The 17004-nt window shown below is 41.8% G+C and overlaps 1 long non-coding RNA gene across 1 annotated transcript; it reads left to right on the top strand.

Annotated features, from left to right (window-relative positions):
• The first annotated feature begins 312 nt into the window (after positions 1–312).
• Positions 313–15569, top strand: LOC124255649. The gene is made up of 3 exons (XR_006892718.1): positions 313–397; positions 6347–6351; positions 15559–15569. It is a non-coding gene; the product is annotated as an uncharacterized LOC124255649 (long non-coding RNA).
• The last annotated feature ends 1435 nt before the right edge of the window (positions 15570–17004 follow it).

The following is a 17004-nucleotide window of genomic DNA, read 5'->3' as shown; positions in this document are numbered from 1 at the left end:
TCTCGGTATTTACCGTCTCATATCACATGCTACTCAAATAAAGTTAAAGAACATCTCCCAGAATTATTGAGAGAGGATGGCCTTGACCAACCAAGGACTGACGTCATGGTGGTTTCCATTTAACTCCTCACTAGGACCATAGGATTGCTTTTCGAGCGTTATTTATGTATCATCCTCGTGTAAATAGTGATAACATAACAACATTCCTTTCACAGAGAGCTGTCAGTGCACGTTCACCATCCTGTCGCTTGTACTTAGTCCTGTCAGATTTACCTCCCTTGCACTGTTCATGAAGATTCCACTACACTAATCAGAATCACATGCTCCCTGAGCGAGAACTGTATGTAAACAACTGAAGAGATAAAGACACGTGACAGCTGTGATCGGATGAAATAGTGTAAATCGTTTACGTTTTTTAAAAACTGACAACAATTTTAAATAAGTTTTGTTTGTATTTGTGCCGCTTCACGCTCCAGCAGCACTGCACTGTAAAACCCTTAATGATGATGGACAATAATATGACATCCTAATGTGTTTGTAGGTTTTTTTTCAGTGTTTACAACGTGAAATAATTACGCCTGTCACTCGGATTGTTAATGGATAAGAATTCATAATTCTTTATAAAATGAAGCATGACACTGCAAAGTTGCACTCCTCAGCAACTAATGGCTAGGGGCTAGGGGCTAGGGGCTCGGGTGTGTGTGTGCACTTATAGGGTGGACATACCGAAAACGAAAGCGTATCCGGCCCCACTGTTGGTTTATAGATAGTGAACGCAACGTGCTTAAGTTTTAACCATTGCGTTAATCAAGAATTTCACCGAACACGTCTACATTCTCTTATGGCCCAAATTAGGTGCTTAACTATCAACGACGTCAGCGGTTGGCGGGCCATTATCATATTTAAATATATCCGGTAAAATTATTAATATCAACAGGACCATCGGCGTTCAGACAGGCCACTTGTGGCTTCCACAACGTAATGTGGGTCCGAATTTCGTCTAAGATCGGCCTGGTAAAGAGATTATAGAGAATCTTACCCGAGTGTCTACTAATTTCAGTTATACTGCCATTAGACTTGCAGTGCCGCATTGTCATAGCATTGTGACGTCATCAAATTTATGACGCCATAGCATTGTGGGTCATGTAATTGATGACTCCAGGGTAGTGTTCAAAATCTACTGTCAAAACTGTTTTGTATTCTGGCATGGAGTAACAACAAGATACGATAGTGGGCACCTCTTGGACGTATTCTACTTTGGCCACGTAACCACATGGCGAGATACGTACATGGTTTAGGGATTTTTTTTATTGCCCAACATTAGCAAAATAATAGCGAAGTATTTTTTTCCTAAGAATTCAACGAGTGACTCTTTCCGCGAGTCAAGCAAAGTCAAAGACTATTGTGACAGAGGTATTAACATTGTGACGTCATAACTGTAAACCACTTTGACGTCATGCGTACGGCATCACGCGATGTTATTACACAATGTGTAATAACATTGTGAAATTATTAAACTGACTGACTGACTGAGTTTAGTTTTACGCCGCTTTTAGCAATATTCCAGCAATATCACGGCGGGGGACACCAGAAATGGGCTTAACACATTGTGCCCATGTGGGGAATCGAACCCGGGTCTTCGGCGTGACGAGCCAACGCTTTAACCACTAGGCTACCCCACCGCCCCGAAATTATTAAACAGTGATGTATCTTCAACGGATGCGTAATAACTCGTTTTATTACCCACGTGGTCAACGTATGGGTAGTTGCATACTAATCTCGTACGTCACACGAGTGTCGTATCGCGTTGACCTGTGTCGTAACGACTTGACTTGAGATTATAACGATTTGATTGGATAACCGATGACCTCTCAATTAGGTCACATTCTGACGTAACTATTTTTTACATTCATAACAAACACGTGAATTCATTCATTCTACAACTTATATGCATTGTGGGAATTTGAAACATTGCGAACGTTGCCGTGTCGCTGTTTAATTGTGAGTCGAACTGAGACATCATATCCGTCTAAAAACATAAACGCAATGTTTCCACGAGTGATGTTAGCCGAATGAAGCAACTGGAAACCAAGAAACGGGGTGCTACGGAGTAGTTTACTGTAGGAAGCTGTCCAAGGCGATGACAACTGACATGCATCGTGACGTCGGTTACCTAGGCAGTGACGCCATTACAGTGTGACGTCATGCAAATATTGTACTCCAGTACAAAACTCTTCCGCAACCTCTTTATGAAACCGGTTTCGGTTTGAAACCAAAATATTAACAAAAATACGTTATTTTGTCAATTTAATGCATGTAAGACGTGGGTCTCATTACATACGAATTATGGCTGGGCACAGATATCTCATTGTTCATGGGTAGTTTTACTCTGACCCTTGTTGAGTTGAGCTACTAAAGCCATAATGACATTGTAGTGGTACAATGTTATATGTGATAATGTTCGTGTTTCAAGTTTGTCCCCTGTAAATATGTTACCTTTCTTTGTTTTTATATATGGTTTGTCTCATTTTATCATTGTATAATCAAAATATAATTTATGGTACTTTCGCTCGGTCAGATACTATAGGAAGGACACTCGTTTCGTATAATTCGTATGTAATGAGACCTCGTGTAGTATTCTCTATTGATCTCACACAAACAATGTCTCCAGTGTAACACGGTTTCGGATGATATTTGTGTATGTACCTATGTACTTATGCATATAGGGATGTGTGTGTGTGTATGTATTGATGTATGCATCCGCGTATGCGTGTAGGTGTGCGTTTGCGTGTATGTGTGCGTGCATATGTGTGACTGTGTTGTAAGGGACCCTCCTCACATTCACAACATGCAAGCATGCGTGGATTATCCCTTGTGCTGTAACAGATCCAGAAATGTATGGGTACCTCCCCTGGGTTGTAAGAGATAATCCACGAAGTCGCACTTGTTCTGATATAGATTCACGCCATCACTACATGTATTGGTTGTCTCCCTTGTGTTGTCAAATACACACGCCATCGCTCCATGATGTTTGTTGTTTAACGCCACACCCAGCTATAAGACGGGGTTTGTATTGATTTGCGTGTGAATCACGATCACGTGTAACACCACGATCATCGATCGACGCAAATGGGTAGAGAGCCTGACCACCCGATCCCGTTAGTCGCCTCTTACGCCATCGCAACATGAGAGTTCTTTTGTATCTTCCCTGGGTTGTAACAGATCCACGAATATCGGTAGGGATGGGGTTGGTACGGATGGTGTTGCTTTGGGTGGGGTCGGGTTGGTGTTGCTTTGGGTGGGGTCGGGATGGTGTTGCTTTGGGTGAGATCGGGTTGGTGTTGTTTTGGGTAGGGGCGGGTTGAAGTTGATCTGTGTTGGGTTGAGTTGGTGTTGCTTTGGGTGGGGTCGGGTTGAGGTTGCATTGGGTGGGGGTCAGGGATTGGGGTTGCTTTGGGTGGGGTCGGGTTGGTGTTGCTTTGGGTGGGAGTCAGGTTGGTGTTGCTTTAGGGGGGTCCGATTAGTGTTGCTTTGGGTGGGGTGGGGTTGGTGTTGCTTTGGGTGGGGTCAGGTTGAAGTTGCTCTGTGTTGGGTTGGGTTGGTGTTGCTTTGGGTGGGGGTCGGGTTGAGGTTGCATTGGGTGGGGTCGGATTGGGGTTGCTTTGGGTGGGGACAGGTTGGTGTTGCTTTTGGGTGGGGTCGGGTTGGTGTTGCTTTGGGTGGGGTGAGGTTGGTGTTGTTTTGGGTGGGGTCAGGTTAAGGTTGCTTTGGGTGGGGTGGGGTTGGTGCTGCTTTGGGTGGAGGTGTTTTGGGCTTGGTGTTGTTTTAGGTGGGGTTGGGTTAAGGTTGCTTTGGGTGGGGTCGGGTTTGTGTTGCTTTGGGTGGGGTCAGGTTGAAGTTGCTCTGTGTTGGGTTGGGTTGGTGTTGCTTTGGGTGGGGTCGGGCTGATGTTGCATTGGGTGGGGTCGGATTGGGGTTGTTTTGGGTGGGGACAGGTTGGTGTTGCTTTAGGTGGGCAGGCTGGTGCTGCTTTGGGTGGGGTGGGGCTGGTGTTGTTTTGGGTGGGTCGGGTTAAGGTTGCTTTGGGTGGGGTAGGGTTGGTGTTGCTTTGGGTGGGTTGGGCTTGAAGTTGCTTTGGGTGGGGTCGGGTTATGTTGCTTTGGGTGGGGTGGGGTTGGTGTTGCTTTGGGTGGGGTGGGCTGAAGTTGCTTTGGGTGGGGTCGGGCTGGTGTTGCTTTGGGTGGATGCCGGCTGGGTGTTGCTTTTGGCGGGAGTCGGGCTGGTGTTGTTTTTTGGTGGGTGGGCCGGTTGGTGTTGCTTGGATGGGGTGGGGCTGATGTTGCTTTGGAGTCAGGATAGGTTGGTGTACACTAGGTAGTGAGATCAGGTTAAATTATTTACTTTGCTTAGGGAGTCGGGTTGTTAAGTGAGTTTTAGGTAAGAAGTCCAGGTTGGTGTTACATTTACCGGAATTAAGGTTTGTAGTGCCTTAGGTCAGGTGGAGTTAGTGTTACTTTAGGTGGGAATTAGGGTTGAAGTTGCTTTTGATGGAGTCTAGGTTGACAGGTATTTACTTGGGGTCAGGTTACAGGAGTCCCTTTGGTGAGTCAGGTGTGTTATTGCTAGGTGAGGTTGAGTTAAGGATTGCTTTAAGGAACAGGAGTCAGGTTTGTGTTGCTTTAAGGTGGGAGTCAGTTGAAATTGCTCTATGTTGGGAGTTGGAGTTGGTGTTACCGCTTAGGATAGGAGGTCGGGTTGAATTATTTACATTAAGGTGGGAGTCAGATATAAAGTTTGTTTTGGGTAGGAACAAGTTGACACTTTAGGTAAGTCCGGATCAGAGTTGGTGTTGCTTTGGGTAGGAATTAGGAGTTGGTGTTATTTTAGGTAAGGGTCAGGTTAAGGTTGCTTTAGGTGAGGTGGGACTAGTGTTACTTTAGGTAGAGTTAGAGTGTTAAATTACTGAGGTAGGGTCCAGGACTGGTGTTACTTTGGGTGGGAGTAGAGGTAAAGTGAGTACTTTGAGTTAGGAGTTCTGATTGGTATTGCTTTAGGTAGTTCAGGTCAGTGGTGTTGCTAGGTGGGGTCAGGTTGGTTATTGCTTTGGCAGGAGTCCAGGTTGGTGGTTATTTTAGGTAGGAGTCGGAGTTTATTGTAGTACTTTGGATAGGGTAGGAAGTTAGGGATTTGCTTTTAGTGTAGTCAGATTTAATTAGTTGGGTGGGTGAGTCAGGATAGGTATTTACTTTAAAATTAGGAATCAGGTTGGTATTTACTTTTAGTGAGGTGGAGTTGGTGTTGTTTTGGGTAAAGTCAGGTTAAAGGGTTACTTTAGGCTAGAAATTAGGGTTGAGGGATTTAGCACAGTCAGGTAGAAAGTTAGGGGTTAAAGTGCTGGTAGGAGTCAGAGTTTGAGGTGTTTGCTTTAGGTAGAGTCAGGTTGGTGTGTTGCTTTAGGTGAGAGGTCAGGAGTTGGTGTATTTATTTTGGCAGGGTCAGGTTGGTGTTGTTTTGGAGTAAATCAGGTTGGTGTTACTTTAGGTAGAATTGATTGAGTATTACTTTAGGTAGGAGTCAGGAGTTGGGAATTACTTTAGGTAGGAGTCAGGAGTTGTAAATGGAATTTAGTGAGTCAGGTTAGTGTTGCTTTAAGGTGGGAGTTGGGTTAGTGTTACTTTAAGAGTACAGTCAGTTTACTGTAGCTTTAGGCAGGAGTCAGGAGTTAAGAGTTGCTGAGTGCATTAGGAGTTGGTGTTACTTTGGTGGGAGTCAGGTTGGTGTGTTACTTTTAGGTAGGAGTCAGGTTGAGGTTACTTTAGGTGAAATTAGGGTTGGTGTTACTTTAGGTAGGAGTCAGGTTGGTATTTGCTTTAGTAGGAGTCAGTTGGTATTTACTCAGGTAGAGACTGGGGTTGGTGTTGCTAGGCTGGAGTCCAGGATAAGGTATTTACTTTAAGTAGAATCAGGTTGGTATTTTAGGTAGAGCAGGTTAGAAGTTGATCTATGTTAGAGTTGAGATTAGGTATTTACTTTAGAGTAGGAGTCAGGTTGAGGATTTACATTAAGAGTTGGAGTCAGATTAGGAGTTACACTGGGTAGGAGTCAGGACAAATTATTTGCTGAGTAGGGACAAGAGACTGTTACTTTAAGAAGTCCAGTTAGTATTGCTAGAGTAGAAATTGAGTTAAGTATTTACTTTAAGGTAGGTCAGGTTAAATTTGCTCTGTATGTTGGAACTAGGTTAGTGTTCCTTTGGGTAGGAATCAGGTTGGAATGCATTAGGTAGAAGTCCAGTTGGGGTTACTTTAGGTAGGAACAGGTTGGTATTTACTTTAGGTGAATCTAGGTTGTGTTGCTTTAGGTAGGGTAGAGAGTTGGTATTTATTTTAGGTAGGGAGTCCCGGAGTTAAAATTACTAGGTAGGAGTAGGAGTTGTGTTATTTGGGTAGAAGTTGGAGTTAAGGTTACTTTAGTGAGATGTCCAGGTTGGTACTACACTTTGGGTAGAGTCAGGTTGAAATTTACTCTATGTTAGATTTAGGTTGGTATTTACTTTAGGTAGTCCGTTGTTTATTAGGTAGAAATCCAAGTTAGGAGTTGTTTAGGTAGAGAGAAAGTTAGTATTTACTTTAGGTAGGAATTAGGTTGGTATTACTTTAAGGTAGAATTAGGAGTTAGTATTATTTATTTTAGGTAGAAGTCAGGTTAAAATTTACTTTTACTGGGTGAGGTTGGGTATTTACTTTAAGTGAGTTAGGTTGAAGTTGCTTTTAGTGATCAAGTTGGTATTACTTTGGGTGAAATTAGGAGTTGGTATTTACTTTAGGTGCAAATTAGGAGTTGAAATTACTTTAATTAGAAGTCAAGGTTGTTGCTTTAGGTGAGTCGGAGTTAGACATTTACTTTGGCAGAGATCAGGTTGGTGTTAGTTTGGAGGTAGAGGTCAGGTTAAGGGGATTTAGCACTTTAGATAGAAATTAGGGTTAGTGTGTACTTTAGAGTAGAAATTAGGGTTGAAGTTACTTTTAGTGTTAGAATCAGAGATAGGTTAACTTTACTTTTAAGGTAGGAGTCCAGAGTTGGTATTGCTTTAGGTAAGAAAGTCAGGTTCAGTGTAGCTTTAAGAGATAGGAGTCAGGTTAGGAGTTACTTTAGGTAATTAGAAGTTAGTATTTACTAGGTTAGGTAGGAGTTGAAGTTACTTTTGACTAGTCAGGTTGGTATTACTAGAGTAGGAGTCAGGTTGGTGTTGCTTTAGGTAGAATTCCAGGTTGTTAGTGTTTGCTTTAGCCAGTTGAATCAGGTTAGTGTTATTTTAAGGTGGAATCCCAGGTTAGGGAGTTGCTTTAGGTAGGAGTAAGAGTTGAGTATTTACTTACCGGTAGGAGGTCAAGGTTAGTGTTACTTTAGGACAGGAGTCAGAGTTGTGGATAGGTTAAGAGTCCAGGTTAATTGTTACTGCTAGGTAGAATTAGGGTTCAGTGTTACTTTAGGTACAAGTCAGTTTACTATGCTTTAGGCAGAATAAAGGTTAAGACTACTTTAAGGTAGAAGGTCAGGAGTTGGTATTACTTTAGGTAGGAGTCAGGAGTTAGGTATTGCTCTAGGTAGAGGTCCCGGAGTTGAGAGTTACTTTAAGGTAAGTGTCGAGTTGAGGTATTTACTTTAGGTAGGAGTCAGGTTGGTATTTACTTTAATTGGGAACAGGTTAGTATTATTTGCTTTAGGTAGAAGTCCAGGTTGGTAGATTGCTTTGGAGTAGGAAGTCAGGTTGATGTTTACTTTAGGAATTACGAGTAGGAAGTTGAGGGGTTACTTTAGGTAAGTCAGGAATTAAGTTACTTTATAGGTTAGAGTCCAGTTAGTGATTACTTTAGGTGAGAACAAGTTAATTATTTACTTTAGGTGAGAGTCAGGTTGGTATTGCTTTAGGTAGAAGTCAGGTTTAGTATTACTTTAGAGGTAAGTCGGAGACTAGGTATTTACTTTAGGTGAAAGGTAGAGTTAGAGTATTTACTTTAGGTAGAAGTCAGGTTAGGAGTTACTTTACAGGTAGAGTTGAGTATTTACTTTAGGTAGAGTTGGAAAAGTTTAGTGTTACTTTAAGGTAGGAGTCCCGGAGTTGGTATTTACTTTAAGAGTAGAAGTCCAGGTTGAAATTTACTTTTAGTAGAAGTCAAATTTAGGTGGGTTTACTTTAGAGTAGAAGTCCAAGAGTTGAGGGAGTTGCTTTAGGTAGAAGTCGAAGTTGGTTTTAACTTTAGGCAGGTTTGAAATCAGATTGGTGGATGGAGTTCAGGGTGTGAGTAGATTTGGGTGGAGTTGGGTTGATGTTGCTTTGGGTGGGGTCAGGTTGGTGTTGCTTTAAGGTGGGGTCGGGTTATATTAGGTTAGGTCTTTCGTTGATTTAGATGGGTTTGCTTTGGGTGGTCAGATTTGTATGGCTGAGGTTGTTTTGATGGGGTCAGGGAGTTTGCTTTGGGTGGGGTCAGGTTAGGTAGGGCAGTAGATTGTTTGGGTTGGGGGTCGGTTTAGTAGACTTGAGTTCAGAGCTGGTAAAGGAAGGGTTGTTTTAGGTTTAGAATGGGATTTAGCCAGGACGGTGTTGTTTTAGGGTTTTGGAGTGGTGTTTGGTTGGTCGGAATTGTATTGTTTTGGTTGGGGATCAGGTAGTACGGATAGGGAGGTTTGGGGAAGTTTTTATTTTAAGAGTGAAGTAGGGTTTGTAGGTGTTAGTTGGGTCGGGTTGAGCTTGGAGAGAATGGCCGAGGCCCGACAGAGAACAATCCTTGAATTTCATGACATAAGTACAGGTTAAACATTCTTTGCACTGTATTCAGATTTTGATGTATTTCCGCCTCAAGAACGAAACCGGCTTGTAAAAGAAATTTGAAGTTGTAAGGAAATAGTTTGAGACGAGATTAAAGACATGCATAGAAGAGTAGTCACACTGTGAGTCACTTCTGAGAGAAATCACACAACAACACTCGCACCCCTGATGTAAATATAACTTGACAAACACGTTCCTGACCTTCGGACCATCCGAACATTTACTACCGTCACTTACAGTTACTGTTGCTGATAGTATCAACAGTATTATGATCATCATGACAGCAGTATTATCAGTACTTTCTTTACAAACAACATCTGAGTTATATCGGTGTAACGATCAATTATATCATTGAAGGTCAGTACACCATCATCATTATCGTCATCATCATCATTAACGCCATCATCATCACCATCATCACCAGGAACAGCAGCAGTACACACACCACAATCACTACCCTGTTGTCAGTCATTAAGGACATGCTACTATTTATTTTCATCATCATCACTGGTTCTTACCCCTTTTCGCTTTCCAAATTAGTTTATAACATGTAACGTTTCTTTCATGCTTCAGCATGAATGACCGTTCTATACTACTTAAAAACATTAAACCCACCATGGATCCCCTGGCATGCAATCTCAACAATATGATCACAACAGGAAAACTGATCCTATTATGTGCCTACACAGAACGTACATTCTATACGAATCAAACAATACACAGAACGTACGTTATACACACGTCAAACCCTACACAGAACGTACGTTATACACACGTCAAACCCTACATAGAACGTACGTTATACACACGTCAAACCCTACATAGAACGTACGTTATACACACGTCAAACCCTACATAGAACGTACGTTATACACCCGTCAAACCCTACACAGAACGTACGTTATACACACGTCAAACCCTACATAGAACGTACGCCATACACTACGTCAAACCCTACACCAGAACGTACGTTATACTACACGTCAAACCCTACATCCTAGAACGTACGTTATACTACACACGTCAAGCCTCTACATAGAACGTACGTTATACACACACGTCAAAACCTACTACATAGACCACGTCAAACCACCATAGAACGTACGTTATATACGTCAAACCCTACACAGAACGTACGTTATACACACGTCAAACCTATATAGAACGTACATTATATACCATCGTCAAACCTTACACAGAACGTACGTTTTACACATCGTCAAACCCTACATAGAACGTACGTTATACACATAACGTCAAACCCTACACAGAGAACGTTACGTTATACCATCGTCAAACCCTACATAGAACGTACGTTATACACCCGTCAAGCCCTACACAGAACGTACGTTATACACACGTCAAACCCTACACAGAACGTACGTTATACACATCGTCAAACCCTACACAGAACGCATGTTATACACATGTCAAACCCTACACTGGCAGAACGTACGTTATACACACGTCACGCCCTACATAGAACGTACGTTATACTACACACATCAAACTCCTACATAGAACGTACCGTTATATACACAATCGTCATACCCTACAGAGAACGTACGTTATACACACGTCAAACACCCAGACGCAATCGTACAAGGTCGACAAAGAACGGAACAGAAGGAACCATATGCTCAACTCAAATCCGCTTGAATTTCAAAATATGTTAGGGTTCGTAACTTCACATTTTTAATTTGTAAATATTTTGTTTGAGCTTGTCAACGCATAACCTAAAACGGAAATTCGAGGATTAAAACTCCAGACGTAGTTACTGAAGCTCTGTGGTATGATAAGATGCACCAGCGACCTTATAACCCTGTACAATAATGACGATGCATATTAACTAGCCCTAATCATTTATCTTGAATAAATGTTAATTGTAGGCTTCTTCCTAATCATAAGGATATAAAATCGATAAACTCAAAATTGAATCATCTGTTAAATTCTGTTTAGTCTGCCATCTACATAATGAAGTTTCAGAAACAACAACTTGAGATGTTCGTCCACCAGTTTCCTCATCACGTACATTACTGAATTTTTACCCGGGATGAAATAGTTTCTACTTTGGCTTCTAGATTCAAATAATTGATTTTCACAACTATTCATATGAGGTCCGTATCTTGATTCCCTTATCGGTTAGATTTCTATCAGCTTTGGTGAGTCATAGATAAAATCCGATCAAAATCAGATAAATACAAATAATGTGCATGGATTTCTCACGGTTTAGAAGTGATTGGGAGATATTACATATCAAATATTAACATGACAGACATAAACGGGCAGGAAGAGGAAATACATAGATAATAATACAAAGATCTTACAGGTGTGTGTGTGTGTGTGTGTGTGCGTGTGTGTGTGTGTGAATACAGTTTTACGCCGCAATCAGCAATATTCCAGCTATATGGCGGCAATCTGTAGATAATCGAGTCTAGACCAGACAATCCAGTGAGCAACTGCATGATCATCGATCTACGCAATTGGGATACGATGACATGTGTCAACCAAGTCTGACCATCCGATCCCGTTAGTCGCCCCTTACATCAAGCATGGGTTACTGAAGATCAATTATAACCCAGATCTTCACGGGTCATACCTTACAAAGAAAGTGTATAGAAAATGTAGAGATGATATAGAGAATATACATAGACAACACATAAACCATACCGAGAAAATACATGGACATGAATAGGTCATAAACAGAAAATACAGAGACAATACATACATATGGCATAGATCATACATAGAAATTGATAGATCATGTTGAGAAGTTACATAGACAATTAACAGATCATACGGAGAAATACAAAGACAATGCACATATCATACTTAGAAAATACATATATATAACGCATAGATCATGCATATAAAATACATATACTGAACCGCATAAAAAAACGCAAGTTTTTCTAAATTAAGAAATATTCGACAAAACATTGTTAAATATTATAGTGTAACTACACACTGGTTACCGTTGTTGTAAAAAAACAGTTTGTTAATGTTCAGGTTCTGTTTGGTGATTTCTCTTGGATATTGCACATCGCCAAAACGCAGCAATTGAATTGGCCGTGGGATGTGGTTGCAGAAGTTTGTCATCAAAATCATGATGCGCATTATGTCACGGACACATCGGTGTATGAAAATGCCCTCAAATCAGTTTGAAATCACTCCCGACAAACGCCCACCAAGAATGCCAAGGTTAACGACGCAAGAGAGGGAACAAGCCATCGGCCGTCTTGAAGCTGGACAGAGTGTTGCAGATGTTGCCAATGCATTCGATGTGCACATAACGACCATCTGCCGTCTTCAGGAACGTTTTGCTGCTACACAGACCACTGCTGACCGCCAACGTCATGGACGTCCGAGAGTCACACCACAACGGCAAGATCGACACATTCAACGTTCGCACATGGAGGATCGATTCTTATCTGCCAACGAGACTGCCCGACAGACTGCGACAACCGAGCAATAAGCGGAGATACAGTTCGGCGCAGACTCAGAGCAGTCCACCTCCGTTGTCGTCGTCCAGCTCGACGTGCTATCGTCACACCGAGACATCGTCAGAATCGTCTGCAGTGGGCTACGTTGCATCGAAACTGGCGTCAACAACAGTGGAGATTGGTATTGTTCTCTGATGAAAGTCGGTTTTGCATTTGTCATGCTGACGGCCGAGTTCGAATATGGCGAAGAGGAGATGAACGCTTTGCTGACGAATGTGTAATGGAAGTTGATGCATGGGGAGGTCCAAGCGTTATGGTATGGGCAGTGATGGCCTGAATCAGAGATTAGGGCCGTTATTCTTCCAGAATATTGCGCCAGGTCGGGGAAATGGAGTCACTGCCCAACGTTATATCGACCAGATCCTCCGACCCCAGGTTGTGCCATTTTGTGTCCAACACCAGCAACACATTTTCCAGCAAGATAATGCCAGGCCCCACACTGCTAGAGTCACTCAGGCATTTTTCCAGCAGCACAACATCCGACTACTGCCATGGCCTGCTGTCAGTCCCGATTTAAACCCGATCGAACACTTTGGGACGAGCTGCAGAGACGACTGAATGAAGTCCGACCACGTCCGACAACTGCAGCAGAACTCCAGGCAGCCATCATCCGGACATGTGCAGCAATGCCTCGATTTTGTCTTCAATGCAAAGTAAACCAACAATGTTCCATGCATTGACTGACATGTCCCAATAATCATGCAATAAGTGTTGATTGTTATTATGTACCTGTTTTCATGCATTTAGTTTTTCTAAATCTGGATTTTGACTTGCGTTTCTTTTGCGGTTCAGTATATATAAAACGGATAGATCATACAGAGAAATCACATAGATAACACACGCCCCCTGTCACGGTAAGGAATTATCTCCTGTACACAATGTGTGTTCACTGAGGGATGTGTACAAGATGTCACTGATCTTGGGATTTCCGCAAAACTATATCACATATACATTAAAGCCCAATTTGTTGATGTCCTGCTAATATCTAATTACATATGGAAGTTCTTGCTGTGATTTACCTTTGGAAACCCGTGCATTCTTTCTCAGTTTAATCATTTCATATAACCGTCTGACTTAGGTGTTGTATCATATGGCATCATATTGGCATCATATTGGCATCCTTACCGCAATCCAACATAATACACTACGTCTACATTGTTACAATATACATTTTGTGTAGCTATGTCTGTTATGACCATGTTTTCCATGATGCGAACATAAACCTGTCTCTGAAATCAAGATTAGCTTTAAAAAAATATCAATAGAGAGAACCAAAACCTAAATACTCAAAAACATTCCAGGTAAAACACGCAGTTACTCCCAACAGAAAGTTGGGCGGGGATCAGTTCTGATTTTGACACTTCCGTGAAAGGTCTGAAAATCGTTCTTTTTCAGTCTGTTGTACAAACTAAGCTCTCTAATCTTGCTTCAATTTCGTATTTGTGATCGGAGATAAACTGCCCCATTTCTGATGTCCCATCCGCCGTGATATTGCTGGAATGTTGCTCAAAACGGGGGTACAGCTAAACTCACTCACTCACGTACTACTTTTGAAAGGTGTAAGCCTCCGTTCTAGTTCCTGTCTATATTTGAGCTAACGTGTGACATGTAGAGACGACCCAAAATAAAACGTAATATGCTGGTGAATCGTCACTGCTATGTTTTCTTTCTTTTTTTTCTTTTCTTTTTTTTCTTTGCGGTTGTTAGTATAAGACAGAAACATGTGTTAAGTCCTCAATTGTAACATGATTTCGAATGTGAATGCATTTAAATATATCCCAATTGTACACGTTATTACAACACATGCTTGCCCTGTCATGCTGGCAGAACTCGGGTTGTTTTCAGCTGCTCACACGCTCGTCAAGAATGCACACACATTCTTATAAACATAGCCCAAACTTCCCGGCAACAGCAGCCATAAGTGTGTTTTATGACTACTTAATATCTTTCCTCGGGAATGCATTGACGTTTACATAACCCACAGTCAAAGCTGTATTTGACACAGGGTTATTGGGAAGAACATTTGCATAGACCCATTTACAATTAGAACACTACCACAGTTCAGGCTGGGGTTACAGACAGACACTGTACTGGTACAGAACTAACGTCGTACACTGGAGTAGATACTCCCTGTACTATCAAAGTAGATTCAGGTGGTATACCTTTGTAAGCATTGAAATTGTCTTGAAATTTGGCGTGCAAGGGAACATTTTCCACGAGCATTACTTGTGTTAGTGTACTGCTAGTTATAAATGTCCTTGCTATTATTTATCTTCACCACCACCACTACCATCATCACCACCACTGCTGCTACTACTACGACGACGAATACTACTACTTCCACCAATACTACCACTAACACCACCACCTACATCATCGACACCAACACCTTCTCCGTATGCGACTGTTACTACAACAGCAGTTTGTTTTGTTGTTTGTGCTGCATATTGTAAAGGTTGGTTTCAGGTCAATCGATCTTGTCCATCTTAGTATACTGCTAATGGGATCGATCGTCACCATTATTGGTGTGCTGGTACATGTTATTACATGCTGTCAAACATTGACCATAATTCCACAGCACGCTGACATCGTCCAGTTTTGCACTTAATGGCGCAGGCGCCGCATCCCTTGAACCATTGAAATTAAGTAAATCACAACATTGACAGCAGTTCTACAGACTGATCAACCATCCTTGAAAGTTTCAAAGTCAGGAATAGTGTTCTTCGCACGTGACTGACGCTCGTACGAACTACACGTGCAAACTATATGTCTCTGGGTGTGGTTTAGTGGTACGTTTCACAGATATTAACGTTCTTGCGTTGCATTGGCTGGTGTCTTCAACACTTCTCTTTGTTTTATCTTTGGTATTGATATTCACAGTTCACGATCCCCAACATGTTTGAGAGAGTGAGTGAGTATGGTTTTACGCTGCTTTTAGCAAACTTTCAGCAATATCACTGCGCCTTTGGCGTGACGAGCGAACGCTTTAACCACTGGGCTACCCCACTTCCCCTGTTTCAGAGAGTATACGGAGTATCTATTCTAAGAACGGATAAACTCAGTAACAGGATAATGTTGTGTGTCGTTCATATTTGTATTAGACGAGTGCCTCTCCTACTGCAGTTGTTTAGCTCAAAATCAATGGCGCACACGTTTACCCACATTCACACACGTACGCACAATATTTCTAACATTATATGTGTGTCGACCACTGACACGAACTAGAGAATGCATGTGGAAATTCTATAGACACAACTACCAGGAAAACGGTGTCACGATCTCTGACTGTTGTCACTACCATGGTCACCAAGCCGTCATACACCAAACACGCATATGTACATTATCAACATATCGGCAACCACCAAAATATGTTTTCTTTTCAATGTTCTTTATGTTATCACTGTTGAAATGATCAATGGAATCTGTGAATCATTTCAAACCAGGTGTGAAGTTAGGCTATATCTGAACGCCACATTGAAACACAATTCATGTACTTTTTCAATATTGCTGCATTTCCATACTCCCCAGACCTATGCATAGGATTCTATTGATACAGTTAAACCCACGACATAGTGACAGAGGCGGCGTTTCCTGTACGGCGGGCGGGGTGTATAATGAACACACCACGTGTACGACTGCATAATCTCAGCTCATAGCTGAAACTAAAACTTGAATATCAACTAGACAACTACTGATGAAAATATGTAAAGTATAGGCTTCAAGGAAAACTAGCAAAATGCATTCATCATTTGACATAACAACGTATGGTATGGATTTGCAACTTCTTTATTATTTACAACACAACGTTTCTGGACTAGGTCTTGACCCTTCATCAGGACTGGTGAATGACAGAATATGATTTACAAACAAAGTATATAATGCGTACAGGAATCCCAGGATTAATGATTAAGCCTCTATTCATCATTTTGGGTATTTCGTACTGGGAGTGAAATGTTAAATAGCAATGTCTAGACTATACCTATGTTAAGCAAACTTTATGGATTGCATTCTTTTATTTCGTGAGTGCGACGTTTCGATACAGATTCTTGTACCGTTGTCAAGCAGGAATAGTTGACAAGGGTACCAGAATCTGTATCGAAACGTCGCACTCACGAAATAGAAGAAGTTGTTATCCATAAAGTTTCTTTAATATTGTACTTCCCAACTTCTAACATATCACCCAAAGAAGTCAGACTATAGCTACTGCTATGTAAAGTCTCTAATAGGGACAAGTGAACCACACATTGGGAGGAATGCCAACTTCATTGTTTTGAGGAAAGGCACGTTCCGCAGAACATTCTGGAAGGAGAAAGAATAATATGGCCACTTATATAGTCTTGAACATAACAGCAGGGACACGTTCTAAGCGCATTTAGCATGATGGACACTATAACCCCGGATATACCACGCTGCGAGTAGTCATTTGACTTATCCCACCGGGTACCCTTTTTCTGCTAGGTTAACAGAGGCAATTTTGAACAAACTCACTTGCCTGAGGTGAGGCGCCATGTGTGCTTCGTTGTTGCACAAGACAGAAGTTCTAGAAACTCTCAGGAATCAAGCTGCCAAACACGGTCCCCCATCCAAGGACTCCCTGTGACAAACGTTGCTGAAATTCAACTGATTCGTGAACTGAACTCTATGCACATGACCACACACCACCACAATTCA

The sequence above is a fragment of the Haliotis rubra genome, unplaced genomic scaffold (assembly GCF_003918875.1).
Source record: "Haliotis rubra isolate DU_JTF1 unplaced genomic scaffold, ASM391887v1 Scf1156, whole genome shotgun sequence".
Classification (NCBI taxonomy): Eukaryota; Metazoa; Mollusca; class Gastropoda; order Lepetellida; family Haliotidae; genus Haliotis; species Haliotis rubra.
This window is presented reverse-complemented; position numbering and strand designations above follow the sequence as displayed.